Source organism: Mytilus californianus, unplaced genomic scaffold, assembly GCF_021869535.1.
Source record: "Mytilus californianus isolate M0D057914Y unplaced genomic scaffold, xbMytCali1.0.p SCAF_9, whole genome shotgun sequence".
Taxonomy (NCBI): domain Eukaryota; kingdom Metazoa; phylum Mollusca; class Bivalvia; order Mytilida; family Mytilidae; genus Mytilus; species Mytilus californianus.
The window spans coordinates 66,593,424-66,613,792 of record NW_026262745.1 but is presented as its reverse complement, the minus strand read 5'-3'; positions in this window follow the sequence as shown (position 1 = coordinate 66,613,792).

Genomic DNA, 20,369 nt, shown 5'->3' with positions numbered 1-20,369 from the left:
ATTTTGCAATCCCCAGTTGATAATACTTGTTTTTGCCGTTTTTGGTTCTGAAGGGAAATGATGCCACATTTAATGAGAGTGGCAAACTATGTTGTTAAACATTTGCTGTTCCGCCGTTCTAGAGGCCGTGATTCTCAAACGGTACTTAGAATCAAAGTCCATAACTCTACTGAATCAGGCCAAATACAGTGTAAACAGTCGCTTTTGTTTAACACTTTTTTTAGATTATGTCGTCATTCTTTGCGGTTATATAAAGTAGTGCTATTATAGTCATATTGTTTTCAACTGTTTGACATTCATAAAAAGATTAAACATATGTAATCAGTGACAACAAAATATGGTTTTACATGATCGTTGCAAATTTTTTTATTGAAGCTTGGTGTATGCCTAGCAATACTATGAATAGTATTTTGAATTGTTAAAACACAATACATTTACATGTATATTAGAATATTGAGGCATACATGAAGCCTGTAAAGAAAACAACAATCAATTTATCCTTATTTGATTATACCACTTTATTCCAATTAGGATATCCTATCAAAATAGTTTCCCAACCTATAAAAGTTTTTAAATTGTTCAAAATTTTGAACTACAACACCATGTAACGCTATTATTCTATATTTATTAGGTTACGAGTTCGTTATCCGGGGTGAACTAGACGATAGAGAGTGCAACAAAAATAGTTACCAACCAATTAAACTAACTACAGCTGGCCACAGCCAATGCATGTTTGAAAAGTCCAAATGCTCTGAAGAGGGTCAATTAGTGTTTTATAATGGAACCATAATTTCGGATAGGTTATGTAGATGCGATTATACCCATTCATACAGCTTTGTGGAAAAAAGTGGGGACCGTTGTTTCTGTGACCCTTCAGTGGAGGATTGTTCTTGCCACAAGATGTCCTGTCCTGATGAACTTGTTCTTTCACCAGGTATATTGAAATCTAACAAATGTTCAGTGCATTGCTAAATAATTGCAATTGAAGAATGACTTGATCTAAGGAACAATCGTTTATTGATAGATTGCACATACTGATCGGAAGGGCTAAGACACGGGGAAGGTTTTCATTATTACTGACAACGATGAAGATTAGTTAACGCATCACATGGAGTTGTAAAGAATGCCAAATAATAATAAGAATATCATTTGTTTTTATTTCAATGACCTACAATGTTCCAAAGCCATATCAAACCAACTACAGCATATCCATGCATATCTTTATTTTACAGTGCAAAAACTAACTAGATGCAAATGATTCTAAATCATAAAATTGTTTATTTCTAACAAACTTTCAAAATTATATTCTATTTCAATACGTATTATCTTGAGCAAAATGTCACATGACGAATATTTGAAACTGTAAAAGCTAAAAACCATTAACTAAAAAACAACACTACTACAAATAAGAGACATATTACACCTTTCTCAACACGTGAAATGCATTTATTGAAAAAACCTGACTATAATCCACTTGCACAACCAAGGGAAGGATAAGATAGGGTCCTTGTGTTTACAATGTTCCATCGCCCAGGGTTAAGCGGTCTCCTGTTTTGTAAAAATATTGTATATATAGTACATAAGTTACATTCTTATTCATTACACCAAAAAAAAAAATGATCCAACAATGATTTTTCAAATTAATAAAAACAAAAACATAAAGAAGCACACTGCAATATACATAACTGTATAAATAACATTATATAGTTCAACTATTTTTTTTTTTAAATGACAACAGATGTAAGTTTTCCATAAACGATTTAAAAAACAAAAGAGTTCATATTCATATGTACACTTAGTTAATCATAAACCGAATAAAACTGCTTGGGCTGTGAGTGTCTATTTAAAGATTGTTTCTCCCAAAAAGGAATTTTGTCTTTTTGGTAGACATTTCTCATTTCATCCTTGTGTAGAAGCTGAAATCAGAGTTCGCGTTTTGCCACTGGGTGTTTAATATTCCCCCAATCTGTTGATGGTAATAAATCTTTGATATGATACACAATTGTTGTTGCCCCATGTGGATTAATATTTACCCATTGCTGAATCATAGTTTTCAAGCATGGTTTTACAGGGCTAAACCTCTATCTGAGTAAGAGAAATTATTCATAAGAACGATGAAAAATAGTTTAAAAGAATCCTAAAATGGTATTTGACAAAATATGAAAATACCTTGCAAGTGTTTATATAGAAATAAATATATAAAAAATGTCAGGTTGCTAGTACCCAAAGGTATTATAAGCTCCGTAGTCAGTGTCTTGACACTAACATGGTAGATATATTTCAATACTTCATTTTTGAACAATGTAGTTATTATTATGAAATTAAGGTCATTAACTTCTCAGGCCAAGTTCATCTAATGTTGTTTGTTTTTTATTTCTTTTAAAGTTACTGTAATGTTTGGTCATATATCACCAAATATTTGAGTATCATTGGCCTTTAATTTTATCTGTGTTAAAACTTCTCGATGGCGATCAATCCAAAACAAACGCTGCATGCGCATCAAATTTGAAAAAGTAACAGCGTACGGCCTTCGACAATGAGCAATCCCACACCATAGAGTCAACTTTAAAGAGATCCGACATGAAAACGTATTAAAAAAAATTCAAACGAGAAAACGAGAGGCATGATTTATGACAAAACAATAAACGGAAAGCAAATATAACAAACAGCAAACGGCAACCACATAATTATACATGCTACAGGCTCCTAACTTTGAAAGGCCCTTACAGAATGTAGGGGGTTAAAGATGTTCTTGCGTGATCAAACCTTCCTGTTACGTGGATCAGTAGTGTAACAGCACAACTTAAGAACAAACTGTAAACATCAACTGGGAATGACGTTACTAATAAGTTTGAAACGTGGCAAAAACAAAACAACTAAGAAAACATAAAAACGAAAGACACACAGTTACTGTATTGATCTACGAATACTCGCAGTTGCTGAAAACTAATTCAAAGCAAGTTGCATCTGCGGAAAAAATATCATGTTCTCCCTGACTAAAGTATCAATCAGTGCACATCCGATGGATTTATTATAAAACATCGCAATCAGAAATTGAGAAAACATGACTTTCTGCAATACCAACATATGAAAATGAAGTTCATGTACAAACCGGAACACAACAATAAAAAATAATTTAAAATATTCAATTAGTATGATGATATTATGATTCCTTGTCAGTATCAAGTTCAACCTTTTTAAATATGCTTAGTGAACCTTTTTTTCTAGAATTTGTGTTTAAATATATATTATTTTCCCTGTTCTTAGGATTGACATTTTAAATTCTTATATTTAGATTATATGTGTATAGAATTGAAGAGGTTTCCTGGGAATAACCACTGCAAAGTAATAAAGAGGTAAAGTATACATTACTGTGTTCAATATAATATTATTTTCACTAAACATCAAAACAATAATCGAATGCAGCCTAGTATACAACAAGGTCCTGAGAATAGAAACTATCTGCATTACAGTTCTGTTATGTAAAACGTTTCTTTAAATTCCTTCTTGAATCTTAACATTACAGTAACATGTGTTGTTTAATAGTTGTTAATGGAAGAAGACTGCAAATCGAAAAAATTGCTAACCATATTCGGGAAACTATTCATAGATTATTTGTAAATTTAAATCATCAACTATATTACACCACAGATTAAAATGATAGAGATAAAAAAAAAATAGACGTCAAATCTTTAGGTTGGTCATCACACAATTGTTGTTAATTACAAAAATAGTCCACGGATCAAAGCCTTTATCACCCTTATTCCATTATAGGTCCATTGTCATGTAAATAAATAATGCGAAGTAAAATGCTACTTTCAAAACCCTAATATCGATACCTCCGCAGAAAATGGAACTTTTTGAAAAATGATATAAAACAAATTATTTTTAACATCTTTTTTGGGGTAAATTTTCATTTAACTGCAACTCTCATGTTAGACCGTTTATGACTTCTTTGATATATTGCCCCTCAACGTGTAATAAAACGATATGTGTAAAAAAAAATCACTGTCTGTCTCTCATGGCGTTCACTTTCTTTAATATTCATTTTGCATAGTTCATGTTCATAATCTCAATGGTAAACGAAATAAAAACAGTAAATGTTAAGGTAATGTTTCTTAAATCTATATATTTAGAATACGCAATAATCGAAAATCTAAATATGCCCTTATTAGTTATGATGTTTTTACTATTTTCTTGCAAATTCAAAATTGTTTCTGGTTCGGTTCTGTTATTGATTTATTTTGATGTTTCCTTTAACCACCTCGTGTCAGCGTGCTAGTTTCGATTCTTTGAGGTCTTTACTTTGAACCCCGTCCCAGTCAAATCAAGGACTTGAAAATTGGAATTTGCTGCTTCTCCACTAAGCAAGCGGCTTTTATGAGTAAGAACGAATATATGTCGACCTGGTGTAAGAATAATGTGTCCTTGTAAGGTGACATAATCTTTTTTTGGATTGTTACCTTTTGAACTAGAATGTTAAAATCTGGCATCTGGCTTAGCGTGTCGGTCTAGTACATAAAAGGGTTAATATTCATATCACATTGTCATGTTCTCTTCCTTAATATGCATGCGAAATGCCACTGGACGCTAAACAATCCATCATCATCATTATGTATTGCTTTTATTATCATTATTATTATAATTATTACTATTGTTGTTGTTGTTGTTGTTGTTGTTGTTGTTGTTCTAATCCTGTTTTTGACTTAATAAGTTATACGTCCCAAATATGAGACAAATGTAAGTCATGTTTTAATACAAGGCAACAAATCATGACTGCTTTTATTGGTTTCACATATATGTTTAGTGTTGTCCGAGTAATAATAAAAAGTTTACATATTTTTCATGTCAATCATTCTTCTGAACATTATATATAATGACAGTAGTCCCAAATACGGAGGCTGTAATTCTGCGGTTATCGTTATGGATAGTTGTCTCTTTGGTAAATATACCACATATACTTATTTTTTATATTACAGAAATGAGCCCTAAGTATGTCATTTATTTATTCGATTTGTTGTCTTTCGAAATCCTCACATTTAGAGAAAATATGCTAGACCAGATAACAGTTCCCTTACTTTATGCCAGGCAAAACATTAGTTCCTCGCTGTGTTGTCACAACTATTTGTTGACATACATGTTCTTCCAGTTCATGTATTGTGAGCCTTTGCTCTTTTAAACATGTTAAATGTTGGCGTCTTTGTTACCGATGTTTGCTTTTGATTTGTTCAAGGTTTCCATTATTATTGTTATTATTATTATTATTATTATTATTATTATTGTTATTATTATTATTATTATTATTATTATTATTATTATTATTATTATTATTATTATTATTAATAATAATAATTTTGTGTCGGATATGCATTGAATGCGAGGACTATCAGTACAGTATGCATTTGTTTTATTATAACTGATGGTTGTTCGTATGTCTATTTATTATTATGTATGTATTCCATGGTCACGCGATAGAAAGACCATTTTAATTAAAAGTGAAAAGAGGTCTGGTTGTACATGATATATGAAATAACAATGCTGTTTAAAAATTACTCTATCATGAATATTCCAGACCTGAGATCCATAGTGATGTATCAGAAAAGGAAAATGGTCATTTCAAATCTAACCATCATGAAGGTAGGCATTTTGTGTTATATTTGCATTCAAAAGACTAGGTCAACTGTAAGTCCTCTGTATTTTCATTTGTCCTTAAACACCCCTTTTCTATCACAATTCATATTATAGCTTTTTGAAATTAGATTGAACATGTGTAGCCTGATTTGTATGCAATATGATAGAATATATGGAAAACCAGTTTCAAATTCGTGTATTTTGTCACTTCTTTTATTGCAAATATGATTTTGCAACCGTCTTCATTTTAAATACGTTATGGTCTTTTAAGAATGTATTATACATGTTAACATTTTTTGATATTTGCATTCAAATGATATAATAAAAAGCTAACACATGTATTGGTCTAGGTGATGACATCATTTATCCTATATTAAACGTTCGTTCCTGAATTAGTTAATTATATATTCATATATAACATAGTTTGAGTCCCGAACCCCACAGAATATTTTTTTATGTCTTATTATTTGTTCAACGCGAAAATATTTATATAGATATAATTTCAATTTTTTTTTTCCGATACGTTTTTTCTTCACAATCTTTAAATTTTAATATATTGTATACCAAAACTTGCCAGAAAATGAGAAAGAATACAAATAAAATAAGGCACAAATCCTTTCCATAGCATGGAAAGTTTGGCATGATAATTTTAACGGATGAAAATTTTAAAATGAAAAAAAAAAATGAAAGTCAAACCATATAGAATGTATTATTTTGCTTACAACAGCTTATTGTATATTCACATACAAAGTTCATTGTTCTTTATCAGTTTTGAGAAGCAACAACAAACATACAGCTGCAGCGATACTTTCCTTTTGCTTGCCCAGTGCAGTATGTGGTATGTACCTTACAAAGACTATAAATTAACGGATTGAGTATACACCAAAACAAAAAATTGTACAGCGAAAGAAAATATCAAAAGTATGTTTACTAGAGAAACAAAGAGTATGGAGAGCAAAGCATGCAATTCTCGGCAAATAATGTTTAACTAGAATACAAAAAATGCACATCATTATAGTCTTTATTGTCAAGGCACAGGTTTCATCTTTTCTGTATACATTTGACACCTAGTCAGTTTCCAGAAGACTTCGTGTGTTGCTTTTGCATTAAAACTATATCCAATTTGGGACCAAAATGCCTGAACGATGTCAATTTTCCACTTGAATTGTATATGTTTTTCACATTTGCAAGTCACGTGACCTTTTCCGATTATACCACGTAACCGAGGAAAGTAATATTTTTTCTTTAAATAAGATTTTCTGGAAAATTCGATCAATTAATATCTTTTAAATGAGCTTTTGTTAAAATGTTCAATTCGATTGAAATTGCACCGCGTTTATTCGGGAAGAAAACGTCAAAAGTCCGTGAATGTTAAAGGTTTAAGTGAATGAATATTCACATAGAGCATATATATCCTTAATATGTGTAATGCTTTCATTTTATCTATAAATTAAACATCGTACTACCACAATAATTTCAAGATCAATGTTTAGCTTTTTTATTTAAATATCGGATTCAATGATTATTGTAGTAAAGTTGAATTTGAGATTTAACTGATAATTAATTAGTATTTTTTTTTTATAATTCAGTGTTTTAGATCATTCTGTCCCTTCTCGTGTTCTCATGTTGGTCCGATGAGGCCTAAATATTAATTGATTTATTTCACTTGACTGGGCGGGGCTTTACCGGTTCGATTATCATAGTCTAGTCCATCTATGGACAGGTGTTTCAGGATAAACTCATCAAGTAAGTGTCCAGTTATGGTCATTGATCCGGTTAAAATCTGTAAACACTATATGTGTATTCGCAAAGTAAGGAAATTTCTTTTGCCAAAGATGAAAGTATCTTTTTACGCCTTGCCATGATTCGTAATACAGAATGATTTACCTAAACTAGCAAACGTGCTTAAATAGTAAATCTAAGAAGCGGTGAAACATACACGCGTTAATCGAGAAATTCTTTCTTTCAAAGCTGTTTATTATTCCTTATCATATTAAGTAGGAAAAATAGAACGTTAATATTTTATTATTTATGAATATTTTTTTTCAAATCACTTTTGATATTAATCCCAAGATTAGAAAGTTTAAACAGATAATGCAATAACCGATACTTTAAAATACTTTGGTTAAAGCACATGTAAATGCTATAAATTTTAAACTATTTTATTCGTCCAATATCAACTCAGTTCTTTTGTATATTCGTTTGGTGACACCGATAGGTGATTTGAAATCAGATATAATAATTATAACGGCAATCATTCTTATCACACACACCTTCAAATAGACTGTCCTTAGGTAAATTAAAACGTAACCTCCGCCCTATCAGTTGACAAAAATTGATAATACCACCAAAAATACTACATTGTCACTTGAACAAAATATGAATACTTTGAAATGTCAAGTTGCCTAAGTCTAGCTTTGCACTATTTAATTTTAGGTGTGCATCTGTGTAATTTTTTTCAAAATCAGCTGTGGTATTCATTAATCTAGCTGCTTTTTTCTACCTCTGTAATGTTGCAAACTAGGTATGCGTCATCAAATCTACAATGACGACGTGAAATTTTCAAATCTAGTTGTGTATTTTGAACAATCCGGGTATTTAATTTGTTTTGTTGGTATAAACATTATTTGGATTTAAACGGCGTTCCATACTATATATAGATAAAATTGAAGACAGAACGAAAATCACTTGCATAACACATTAATGACTAGCAATGTTGCATCCTTTTTTTTTTTGTTTCAATCCTCTACCAATTGATACAAATCAGTAAAATAAATTTAATACAAAACAAACGATTTATACTCATGACATTACAAAGAATAATCGCAATAATTTGGTCTGGGAAAACATCATTTATTTGTTAGTTGGTTTTGGCTTTGAACTTTCTTTCAGTAACTGCGAGAACACTTTGATCGTTTTTCTGTCTTTTGTCTATTTGTGAGTTGTTTTTTTTTTTGTTTCTGGATCATGCCGATAAGTTGAGTCATGCCATTTCCAACTGACATTTACTGTTTGTTTGTATGTTGTGGTGAAACACCACATTCCCTGGTTATGGGAGGGTTGTGCACTCAGAATTTAACCTAGAATCAGTCTATATTTGTCTTTCCCAAGTTAGGAAACAGTAATTCAGAAGTTATCGTTGGTTGCTGTTTTTTAATCTGTTTGTCGTGTATTGTTTTATTATCATTCAGGCAGTTTGTTTTTTCTTTTGATCACATTTTTTCATGTCGCGACCTTTTGCAGCTAACTTTACGGTATGAGTTTTGCGTATTGTGGAAGACCGTGCGGTAACCTATAGCTGCTTATTTATGCATGATTTTGACTCAATTGGATAATTGTCTCCTAGGCATTCCTACCAGATCTCGTTTTATTTGATATCGAAAATATTATAGTCATTAAGAAATTATGGATGTTTAGCCTTAGGAGTACATGTAGCTGAAGAAAGATGTTCCAGAAACAAGCGTAGCGCTAATGGAAAATGTTATGATATTGTTTCTTCCCTCAAATATACCGGTATTCTTTGTTTAAATAGTTTACGTATGAAAACGTTATTGACATTGCGAACTCTTGTGACACCTTTATTTACAAAACATAAATGAACTATTGCTTTTTATAGTAGCTGTAAAATTTTGTATACTAGCTGTAACCTGAATTATGAGACACTGTATTCGATCAACTATAAACCAGTATAATGATAGAAAAAGTAAGAATGAAATTGATACATTAATTGGAATGGAAATCAAACAAACCAATCACTAAAAGTTTACCTAAGAAAAAGACAAATAGTTTACCCTGATATATTAGACCATACGATGCATTTTACCTGAACCATTAGAAAGTGTAACTTCATGTTTTACTATTTTTAAAGTTAATAAATGTTTCTTTGATTTATTACCAATCTATGTCAATCGTCAATTATAATCAAAAGATTTCGATTACTGCATGAATTAGTAGTAAATTATCATCACAAATGGAACATGCGAAGTTTTGAGTATTTCGATCCACGTTCTTTGACTGTTGATACATTATATTGAATTCTAATTTCACAGTTACCGTCATCGTAAATAACTAAATATTGCTATGTAACTTTTGCTCTATTTTACATCTCAGCGTCATTGAAAAGAACACGTTTTCCATTTCAGTTGTAGTAATAATGTATGCATACTATTGGAAAGGTAAGAGTTCATATTTTATTCTTTTATCTTACATTGTGTTTTATTGTATAGTCAAAAAAGAGGATGAATCTACAAACGATAACCTAATTTTCTTGAAAAGCTAAGGTCACCACATGTAAAAACGAAATCTAGTGTTAATAACTTTGATTTGGCATCAATGTTCAAATTTGTCTGTAATACTGTTTGCGTTTTGATCTGTCGAGAACTATTACACCTTCAAAATTGTCGTATGCAACTCAGTTAGAATTGATATGACAATGGTAATGGTAATTGGTATTTACAGGATCAATCGAAGTATCTCACAAATGTGTAATGCTATCGAATGAACTGATTTATTAATAAAAAAAACAAAGCTCATCAGTCGTCTACAAAGATTTTGTTTAGTCTATTCAATATATTTTTCAATAAACATGTTTTTCTTTTTATTTGAGATCGAGAGTTGGTTTATAATGTATGAAAAAAATGTTTACCGAACTTTAAGGTAAATTCAAAACGAGGGAAGTTCAACAAAAATAACCACGGTTTCTATTTTCACAAAATTAGATAAACGACATTTTTCTTTTTTAATTAATGTTACTATATATTAACTGTTCCTTGAATGATAATTGTCATGATTTTATATGCAGAAAATGCGCATAAGTATGCAATGCACGATGGCAAAATAAAAGCCACTGTAATGCAAATTGTTGTTGTTAAAATAATTCTTATAGTATTAAATTAAAGTTGTTTTGTCCTTTTTAATTTTTATAAGTTGTTTAATGAGCCTATCCTTTGACCTTATCTGTTGAATTCGGCTTCTGAAAAAATCAAATGTTCTGCTCTCATCGTTCTGTATTTGAAACCCCAGGCGTTAATATGTAAGCGATCAGTCAGAAATCAACAATCAGTTATCGATCAGTAGAGTTCGCGTCAATTTCTCCTCATTAATCCGTCATTCTTATAAGAAAAGTCCGTTTGACTGATCGGAAAAGCCACGGAAAAATACATATATTTTAAGTACAGATCCCAAAGATTCAATTTTTAATCAAGCACAAAGTTTGCACAACTCAAAATTTAAGTCTTTTAGAAGAAAAGTGAAATATGCAGATAAAACTAAAATTTATATCATATTAAAGTATTCCGATTGTCTCTTGCATGCATCATTTCTTATAAAAAAAACAACCCATCTTGATGTACACAAAGTACGAATATTTAACCACGGTTCATGAATTCTTTTAAAATATAGAAATAGTTGCACTCTGATTCAATACAAAAAAAATAAATATTGGTATTTTGAAACAATACAACAAACAAATTAGTGTGTTAATATTCTAGGTTTTTTTTCATTCTTAGTATTTCTCTTTCCTGAGTGTTTTGCGTTTGTTTGTACTGTATTCCTGTCACGTAATGTTGTCATTTTAGCGGTATTTTTAACATTGCCATTTAAGAGGGAGGTTTGGCTAGCCATAAAACCAGGTCCAACCCACCATGTTTTCTTAGAATGTCCTGTACAAAGTCAGGAATATTGCAGTTGTTATCAAATAATCCATTTCTATGTATGTTGGCGTTTGTTTTTGTTGCAGTTCAGTGTTTCTGTTGTTCTCTTATTTTCCTCTTATAGTTGATATGTTTCCCTCGGTTTTGGTTTGTGACCCGGATTTGTTTAAAGTAAAAACATCCCACGAGGGTAAATGATTTCAATTTAAATGAAATAAATTTTGCATGCTTATGCAATGTGAAAACAATTTTAATACCAGTAGCAAAAAAAATAGAATAGAGTCTGGTCAAGATTGGTAGAATTCGTGGGCTTAAAGCTAGTTTATTTGTGGAAATAGTAATAAAATAGTTATAACATGTCATTTTATCAATGTGAATCTTTTTAAGTCAATTATTAACTGTAATATTGGTTTTGAGGCATATATTCACTTAACATCGACCTTCAAGGCTCTATTTCCGTCAAAGACGATCATGGAGTCTGGTACATTTTTGTTGTTCGTATTCGCGTATAGATATGTGTTTAGATATATCGTTTCAATATTATTGTATAGTGTTATATTCAATATTTGACTTCAAGAGGTCACTTATGAAAAAGTTTATTGTTGCAGGACTTTGATTGCAACTTTTGACACTTTGTCCACATAAACCAGGTTAGAATTTATAGGGAAAATACGGTGTGTTGACGATTGAATACTTCTTTAAGATATATAACATGCTAATTACAAGATTTTTAAAGAACATGTATTTTAAATTTTATAGATATATTGAGTTTAATCATAACTGTCATAACGACACCGGTCGAACAAAACCTGTTTATAGGGCATATTAAAAATGTCGGAATAAACTAATTCCGCATAACGCATAAATACTATGTTATTTTGTGTATAACAGTTTTGTATATTATCTGTGTCTGTTCGTGTTAGGCTAGTCATTACTTGCAAATACATTGTAAGTAATGGACGATATACCACGCCACTTCAATGCCATGAACAATGTGGTATTTAAATTTTTATAACAATAAATGGCAATTTATGTATCTGTTTGTTTATAAGCTATCTTTAAATCATAATCCGATTTAAAAAAGTTCAAAAGGCTATTATATAACGTTGTTTTCTCAAATGTATCGTTTTATAGTGATTAAGATTATAACATAATATTGACTGCTGTAACCTAATTTTTGACATTTTTACCTATTACTGTATGTCTGTTTGTTTTGCATACACATTGTTGTCAATATAATGGAATTCTTTGTGACTGTCATACATGTCATAGAATTTAGAGGTTCAGCTGGCTATAAAACCAGGTATAACTCCACCATTTTCATATCAGGAAATGCCTGTACTAAGTCAGGAATATGACAGTTGTTTTCCATTCGTTTGATGTGTTTGAGCTTTTGATTTTGCAATTTGTTAAAGGACTTTCCGTTTTGAATTTCCCTAGGAGTTCGGTATTTTTGTTAGTTTACTTTTTCCTGATGAAGTTATTCCAGACAGACGCTTCGGACTCAATACATTCATCAATTGTTAATTTCATTTTTCATTTCTAATTCTTTTTCTGTAAGTAGATACTTAATTTATCAAGGTTGCATGTTTATTTCTAATTAACGCTTATTTATATAACAGGCAACAGAAAAGCAAAGTACGATATAGCTACTAAGTCCAAAACAGGTAACCTCAGATACATATATCACTTACAATTTAGCAGGGATTTGTATGATTCAAGACCCTTTATAAATCATTTGAGCCAAGAGACTTTTATTATGTTAGTAAAGTGCAATTATAAACGTATATAAAAATTGAATTGGAATACAAAGTTTCAAAGGGAAGCAGGTTAATTTTTTCATAGTAAACCATTTCTGTTGTATATCCGTCATTAACAGTTCTCCAAATCTTATCAAGGAAGCGCAGCAGTGTGATTTTTTAGGTTAATTTCTCCAAAACTACACCATGGATTTGTTTTGAATAGTTAACTCATTTTAAGGTTGCAATATTCCTCTTTTTGAATATATGATTAAAAAAAAAACATAATCATTTAGAAATTTGACTCAAATACTGCAAGTGATCTACCAACTTAAAAGAATATGGGAGATTCAAGTCAAATGATAGTGAACATTTGTTTTCTTATGTTCTTATTTCACGATGTTCAAACGAACATAACATATGTATATGCTTAACTTGCTGTAATTTTCTTGTACGACTCTACCCCTCATTTCTGCTCTAGGCTGATTCACATTGTATATATGTATATAAATCAGACAAGACTATTTCTGATACTAACAGGCACGGTGACAATTTCGATTTATTCAACATAATCAACATAATCAGTTTTCTATAACTGTCTTTTCATAAAAACATAATGATCTAAACACGCTGCGTAAACAATACACCGTATCAAATCTATAAAATAAACATTGCAAATCAGAATACTAAAAATACACATTCACTGCATGTCTTATATATATTTAACAATATAAAAAAAATGTCTGCAAGTTAAGTGGTCACCGCCCAGCCTTCGATAAACTTAAAACCCGTTTTCAATCTATAAAATACCCTACGAATTTGCATAGATAGTGTATTCTATTGTAAAACAAGGGACTAAAATAGATCAGGAAATTCATACGCATACCACACATAAATATATTTATGTTCTTAATTCACTATGTTCAAACGAACATAACATATTTATGTGCTTAACTTGCTGTAATTTTCTTGAATGACTTTACCCCTTATTTCTGCTCTAGGCTGACTCATATTGTATATATGTATATAAATAAGACAAGACTATTTCTGATACTAACAGGTATGGTGACCATTTCGACGTACAAAGAAAGCAGAACATGTAAATGTTATAAACATACATTTTTAGAGACGGGTAACCGCTTTTCTAAACTGTCTGATACATAACCATTTTAGCTAAATCAGATTTCCATCTTCCATGAACTTTAAAAAGTCTATTTGGTATATCATTTTTAGCGGCCGCAGTGGCACTGCCTGCTCTGTGTAAACCAAAATTGTTTACATTTAAACCTACTTGTGATGAAGCCTCTTTAACTAGCTCTCTTGCTCGAGTATATACATACGAGATTTTTACATTTTTACTTCTAAATATAAAAGAATTAGTTTTCTTTAAGAAAGACAACGAACGAAATATAAAAGAGTCAGAATTAGTCTAAATCTTTGCTAAATCTATATATCTCTGCAAAAGTTTTACTAAACAGTAGAGACTGTCTAATCTAGAAATTACAACGTTAAGTCCATGTCTAAAACAATTTTATCTTGCTCTCATAAATACAAATACTGACATGCGACGTATGAAAAACGATGTCTTTAGCTGTAATATTACATAATTCATCAAAACGCAAAAAACCTGTATACATTAACGAACACATTAACAGTAAACGAACTTCTTTCAATGAATTACGATCTTGGTATTTATTAAACAGTTTAAGCAGTGAGTTCAAGTCACCTGGTTCCTTTTTCTTTATTGGACGAGATAGTATTTTTCTTAGCACCTTCTAGTATATTCTTGACTAATTCAGAACCGCATGGATCAGCTACGCTGGCAATACGATGAGCTCATTTTATGCTATAAAAATCTGTATCTACTGAACTAAAACCTTTAGATGACTCAATCAAATGTTGCAGGTATAAACCGACATAAAGTTTATTTCATGGAAGTACTGAAGATATATCTTTGTATTTGTGTGTGCATCTTAGAAAACGATTAAAACCTCCAATATATTTTGTGACCGTCGTTTTGGCCCTCGAATCTAGTACAGTTGCATTTAGATTTGAGTAAAGTAGTCTGAGTTCTGTATGATTTACCGAACTTAACTGTGACCAGAATCCAGTCTAACATATGTTCTAAAAATAGATACATGCATACAGTAATTATAATCTTTAAAAAAAATTGAACAATTATATATTACATATTTACCTGAATCAATCCATATATATCAGGTCCAGTGACGATACTAAAAGTGACCAAAGATAATGACGTCCAGTGATCGACAAAAACGTCCAGTGACTACCAACACGCATATACATCAATATGTATATAGTAAAAACAATTCTGTGAATAAAAACTAAATACTAACAATATGAAGAGTCTAACATAACTGCTAATATCGTTCCTTCAAAATCTCCTCTGACAAATACAAAGTTTAAATTATTTCCAGGTTCGGAAATTCTTTCTGGTTCATTAAACTGAAGTACGTCATTTATGTACTTTCTATATTTTAGACCAGTGTCAAAAATCAACGTTCAAATGGCGATAATGGCAAATTCGGAACTATCAAAGTTCCTTTACGAAATGATTTATAACCCTGCTAGCTTCAGTTACTAAAGGTACTAGCCAGTAGTTTTTCTCAACAGACCAGTCGCACGTGAAAGCGTCGCCGCATAAAGAACCTGTGTTCCAATATAAATAATTAAACTTCGGTAATTTTGTATTTTCAAAGCTAGCAAACGTATCTACTGAAACTTGACCCCATAAATCAAGAATGTAACAAATTCGTCTGAAATGCCCCAGACGTCAATATCGACAATTCTACTTCACATATCAGCCTGTTCATTATGTTGCCTGGGAATCCAGTTGACAAAAATAGTAATCTCATTTTTGCGACGACAATCGTAGATTGACAAAGCCAAAGACTGTAATTCTGGTACTTAACTACCCTTGAGAACTATTGTTACAGTGTTTAGATTATCTGTATAAAACGACACAGTGCAATTTTTTAGCAAACGTGCAAAGCTTTATAGAGACAACTCTATTGCTTTGACTTCCCTCCAAGTAGATCTCTTCAATTTCTCGTCATCTGACCAAGATTTGTGCATAGTCTGTTCAAGATAATCAATATAATCAGCAGCCGCTGTATTGCTTGCATCTGTAAATATGTAAAATTCAGAATTCAGTCCTAGCAAAGAAATTAGTTCTAACTTTCAAATGTTATCTCTTCAAAATATTAAATCTCTGATACAAGTGTCATAATGGTTTATATCGATAGCTTGATCCCAATCTTGTTTTAAATTTATTACTGTAAACAAACCTCTAGACATGATCTGTGTAATGTGCCCTAAAGCAGGGGTAAAAGAAATGATTTTCCCAGCCGCTCTTGCTAACAATCTTACTTTCACTTTACGTGAACTATAAAAAATAATATATACTAATTCAATTCAATCATTCTTTTTTCTCTCTGGTATATTGACTTTACATATGACTAAATTCTTGATAAAACCTAACCACTCTAAGACTTCATTTTGTGCTGGTGTCCAGTGACATTTATTTCTGTTTGGTACAAAGTCCGATGATATAAGATCTGATTTTATTAAATCAGAGTGCATTAAACATGTGTTTTCATTCTCGGCTAAACTAAACCCGTCATCTAAGTAAACGACGACTTTGATTCCTTTCTTTCGCCAATGTTTTACCAAAGGTCAAACGACTTTAGTAAAGATATATCCACTAGATTTCAAACCAAAAGGAAATAAAGTATATACAAACAACTTTGTTACATCTCCTAATTTCTGAAGCTCATGAAATATATCAATATGATGGTACCCTGATTTCAAAAACTAAACCGAAACAATTAAAAGATAAACACTGTTCATTACTACTTTCCAATCTTCGAATTTAATCTTGTTTTCGATTACCTGTTTGTTTACGTGTCTTAAATCTTAAATTAACCTGTGTTTATTTTTCGCAGTCGAGACGGTCAAAGGATTAACCACATGCGGTCTACTCGATCCTTCGCGTATCGAACCACCTTTTATCAACTCAGTAATAGCTGTTGAAACAAATTCACTATTATCTAAATAAATGCTGATTTATTATTTCGTAAAAATATTTCTTCAGGCTCGTGAAACAACAGAATTTTATAACCGTCTATAATAACATTCAAAATGAAATCTGAAGCATTAATTTGTTTCCTAAATCTAAAAGATATGTTCAAACGACCTTTTAAATAAATATCAGAATTACAATTTTCATATTCATAAAATGTTTGAAAAATACCAAGATCTTGTACCTTAAAAAAATCACTGTTCTAATCTTTAAGAAGAAAATCCTTTGGTAGGTCTTGTCCTCGCCTTTCCCTTTCTGCAGTCTCTTGCCCAGTGCCCTTGTATGCCACAGTTGTAGCAGACGTCTGAAGTCTTGAAGTTATTTTGGTGGCCGAAAGTTAGGCCACTGGCGGCCGAGCCCCAACGAAAGGGCTGCAGGCGAAATGTAGCATCAAAACCGCCTGTACCTTTATGTGCCATTTGAGTTGCTGAACCAGATGATTCTGCGGTACGCTTTCTCCTGCTACGTTTATCTGTTTTCGCTGCATTGATCTTTTGGACTGCCCTGTTATCCGATGCATGTATTCTTTTCTCATCTTCGGAGTCGCTGGCCACTTCATCTGAAAGGTATTAATTATCAGTTCTCCAACCGCCCTCGGACGTATCCGCAATTCTAATTATTTTTTTTCTCTTCTTGAAATACCAAACTCGTTTAAAGGGTATCTACACGTCTCAATCTTATATCAATAATATATCAATAAAAATCGTGGTTAACCTTCTATCGATAAGTGTCATGGCAAAAAATGACTTACATGTCCACGTCTATCGACCAACAATACGGTAAGGTCCACGTTTAATGGTCGCACATTTTCCTTAAATTTTGAAACTGATTGAATTGAAAAACTAACAGTATTATCTATTTACTTACATGGAACAAACCGGGATGCGGTATTCAGTACGTATGTGAAATCGGACGCTATTTATTTATACACACCTTTATCGTTTTAGAAGACCCATAAATTTAAAAGTATCATTTATCAACACCTTAAGAAGCACAATCATCCTATTAAATATTCAACAGTTCAACCTTTAGAAGTAGTAAATAAGCAGCTGGGGGAAACTCATTCAAAATTTTTACGATCAAGGAAACTAATTGAATTAAATTGGATTAAAAAATTACAGACAGTCTATTCTATAGGTCGGGAATTGGTAATATATAAAGAACCGATTCTGTTAACATTTTGGATATAGTTTCTAAAACTGTTCATCAAAACCGTTCTCATGGGCGTAGAATAAATTGCAGTCAGAGAAAATTTCGTACCAACAATACTAATGTTTCGGACCTAATTACTACTTCAAAAAACAACGGCAGACATTATCTGTTAACTAAGCTCTGTTCTTTACCTGTTCATAACTTACATCAAATTTTAGAGGATTGCAACATAATCCCATATTGCAGTCCTAAGTATGTAATCGTCCAAATTATAATTGCATATTTTTATTCCAAACTTTTTCCCAAAATTGATCGCCCTGAAGATCATATGAAACATTTCATTAAAATCAAATATGTCAATAAAGGTTTTGATTTTGTAAATATTGCTGGTATTTTTAATGATCATTCCGTTAAAGAACAAATTCCTGGCTATTTTGATAATACTGAGCTCCCTCTTATCTGTTATGTTTACAAAAAAAATACCCGGAAATATGTGTTTAATTATTGCAAATTGTGTAAAGATGTTGATATTAGTGACAATACACCTACGTCATGACATTTCAGTAATTCCAAAAACATTTATGGCCCAAGTTCCCATAATAAAACAGGAGACTTTAACATCGTCCATGACCAAGAGTTGAAATCATTCCTCAGTAAAGGACCTAAACATAGTTGATATTCGTATTAAACATTTTAAATAACATTTTGATCCTAACAACAACCATAATAGCCTTATTTCTCGTATCAAACATAAGTTAAAAGAACTCGCCAAGGAATTTGTTTTTGTCCAGGCTGATAAGGCTGCCAATAATATCATTATTGTTTGACGTAAAATTTACATTAGGTTCTGCAAAAGGAAATCACGAATTCATCAACATTCCAATTGACTCCATTTTCGGAAAATGACATCTGTAATAAACATAAACTTTTAGCTACCTCTTTACAAGCAGAACCGAATAATATGAAAGTTCCAACTATGTACTGGCTTCCGAAGCTGCACAAAACACCTTACAAAGATAGATTTATTTCGTCTCCAAGCCATTGTTCCACTACTAAACTGTCTATTCTACTTACTAGTACACTTGGTACAATCGAAAACCTGGTAATACATTGTTCAAATAAGGCCTTTAAAAATAGTGGAATTAATTACTTTTTGAGTGTAAAAAATTCGTTAGAAGTACTTGATAAATAGCATGCTCATATTGGTGATTTCGAATTTGTTCAAAGTTTTGATTTTTCTACCCTATATACCACTTTGCCTCATAATCTCATTAGAAAAAATTCACACACATAATTAAATGGGCATTTAAAAAGTCAAAATGCGAATATATATGTTCAAACTCTTTTAGGTCATTTTTTAGTTACAACAAACAAAAGAACTATGTCAATTGCACCTGCTTTGATACGATAACTTCACATGAATTTTTACTAGTTAACATTGTTCGGTATGGAGATTCCGTATATCGTCAAATTATCGGAGTTCCAATGAGAACTAACTGTGCACCACTTATTGCGGACCTGTTCTGTATTGTTACGAGTTACAATTGATGACTAAAATCAGAACAACATCTGATACAAAAATTTAATAACACTTTTAAATATTTGGATGCTATATTGGCTCTCAATAATGACGACTAAAGTATGTACACTAAAGAGATTTATCCTGCAGAACTGACTTTAAATAAAGCAAATACGAACAATGAACACTGCCCTTTACTGGATCTTGATATCTATGTCTTTAACGGGAAGCGTAATATCAAAATTCACGATTAAAGAGATGCCTTTTCATTTCCTATTGTTAATTATCCATTTTTGGATGGTGACGTTCCCTTGTCACCAGCTGATGGTGTTTAATATCTCAACTTGTCGATTCGCTCATGTATGTAACAACGTATTTGATTCTAACGAAAGAAATCTCTGTATTTTACTGAAAAATTAAAATACCAAGATTTTCGATGTAACAAACTTGTCAAAACATTTACTAAATGTTATCATCGGTACAAGGACATCATTCGTAAATATAAATCACCGTGCATACATCATATACGTTCAGGTATTTCACATCCAATCTTTTATGGTAATATTCTATACAAA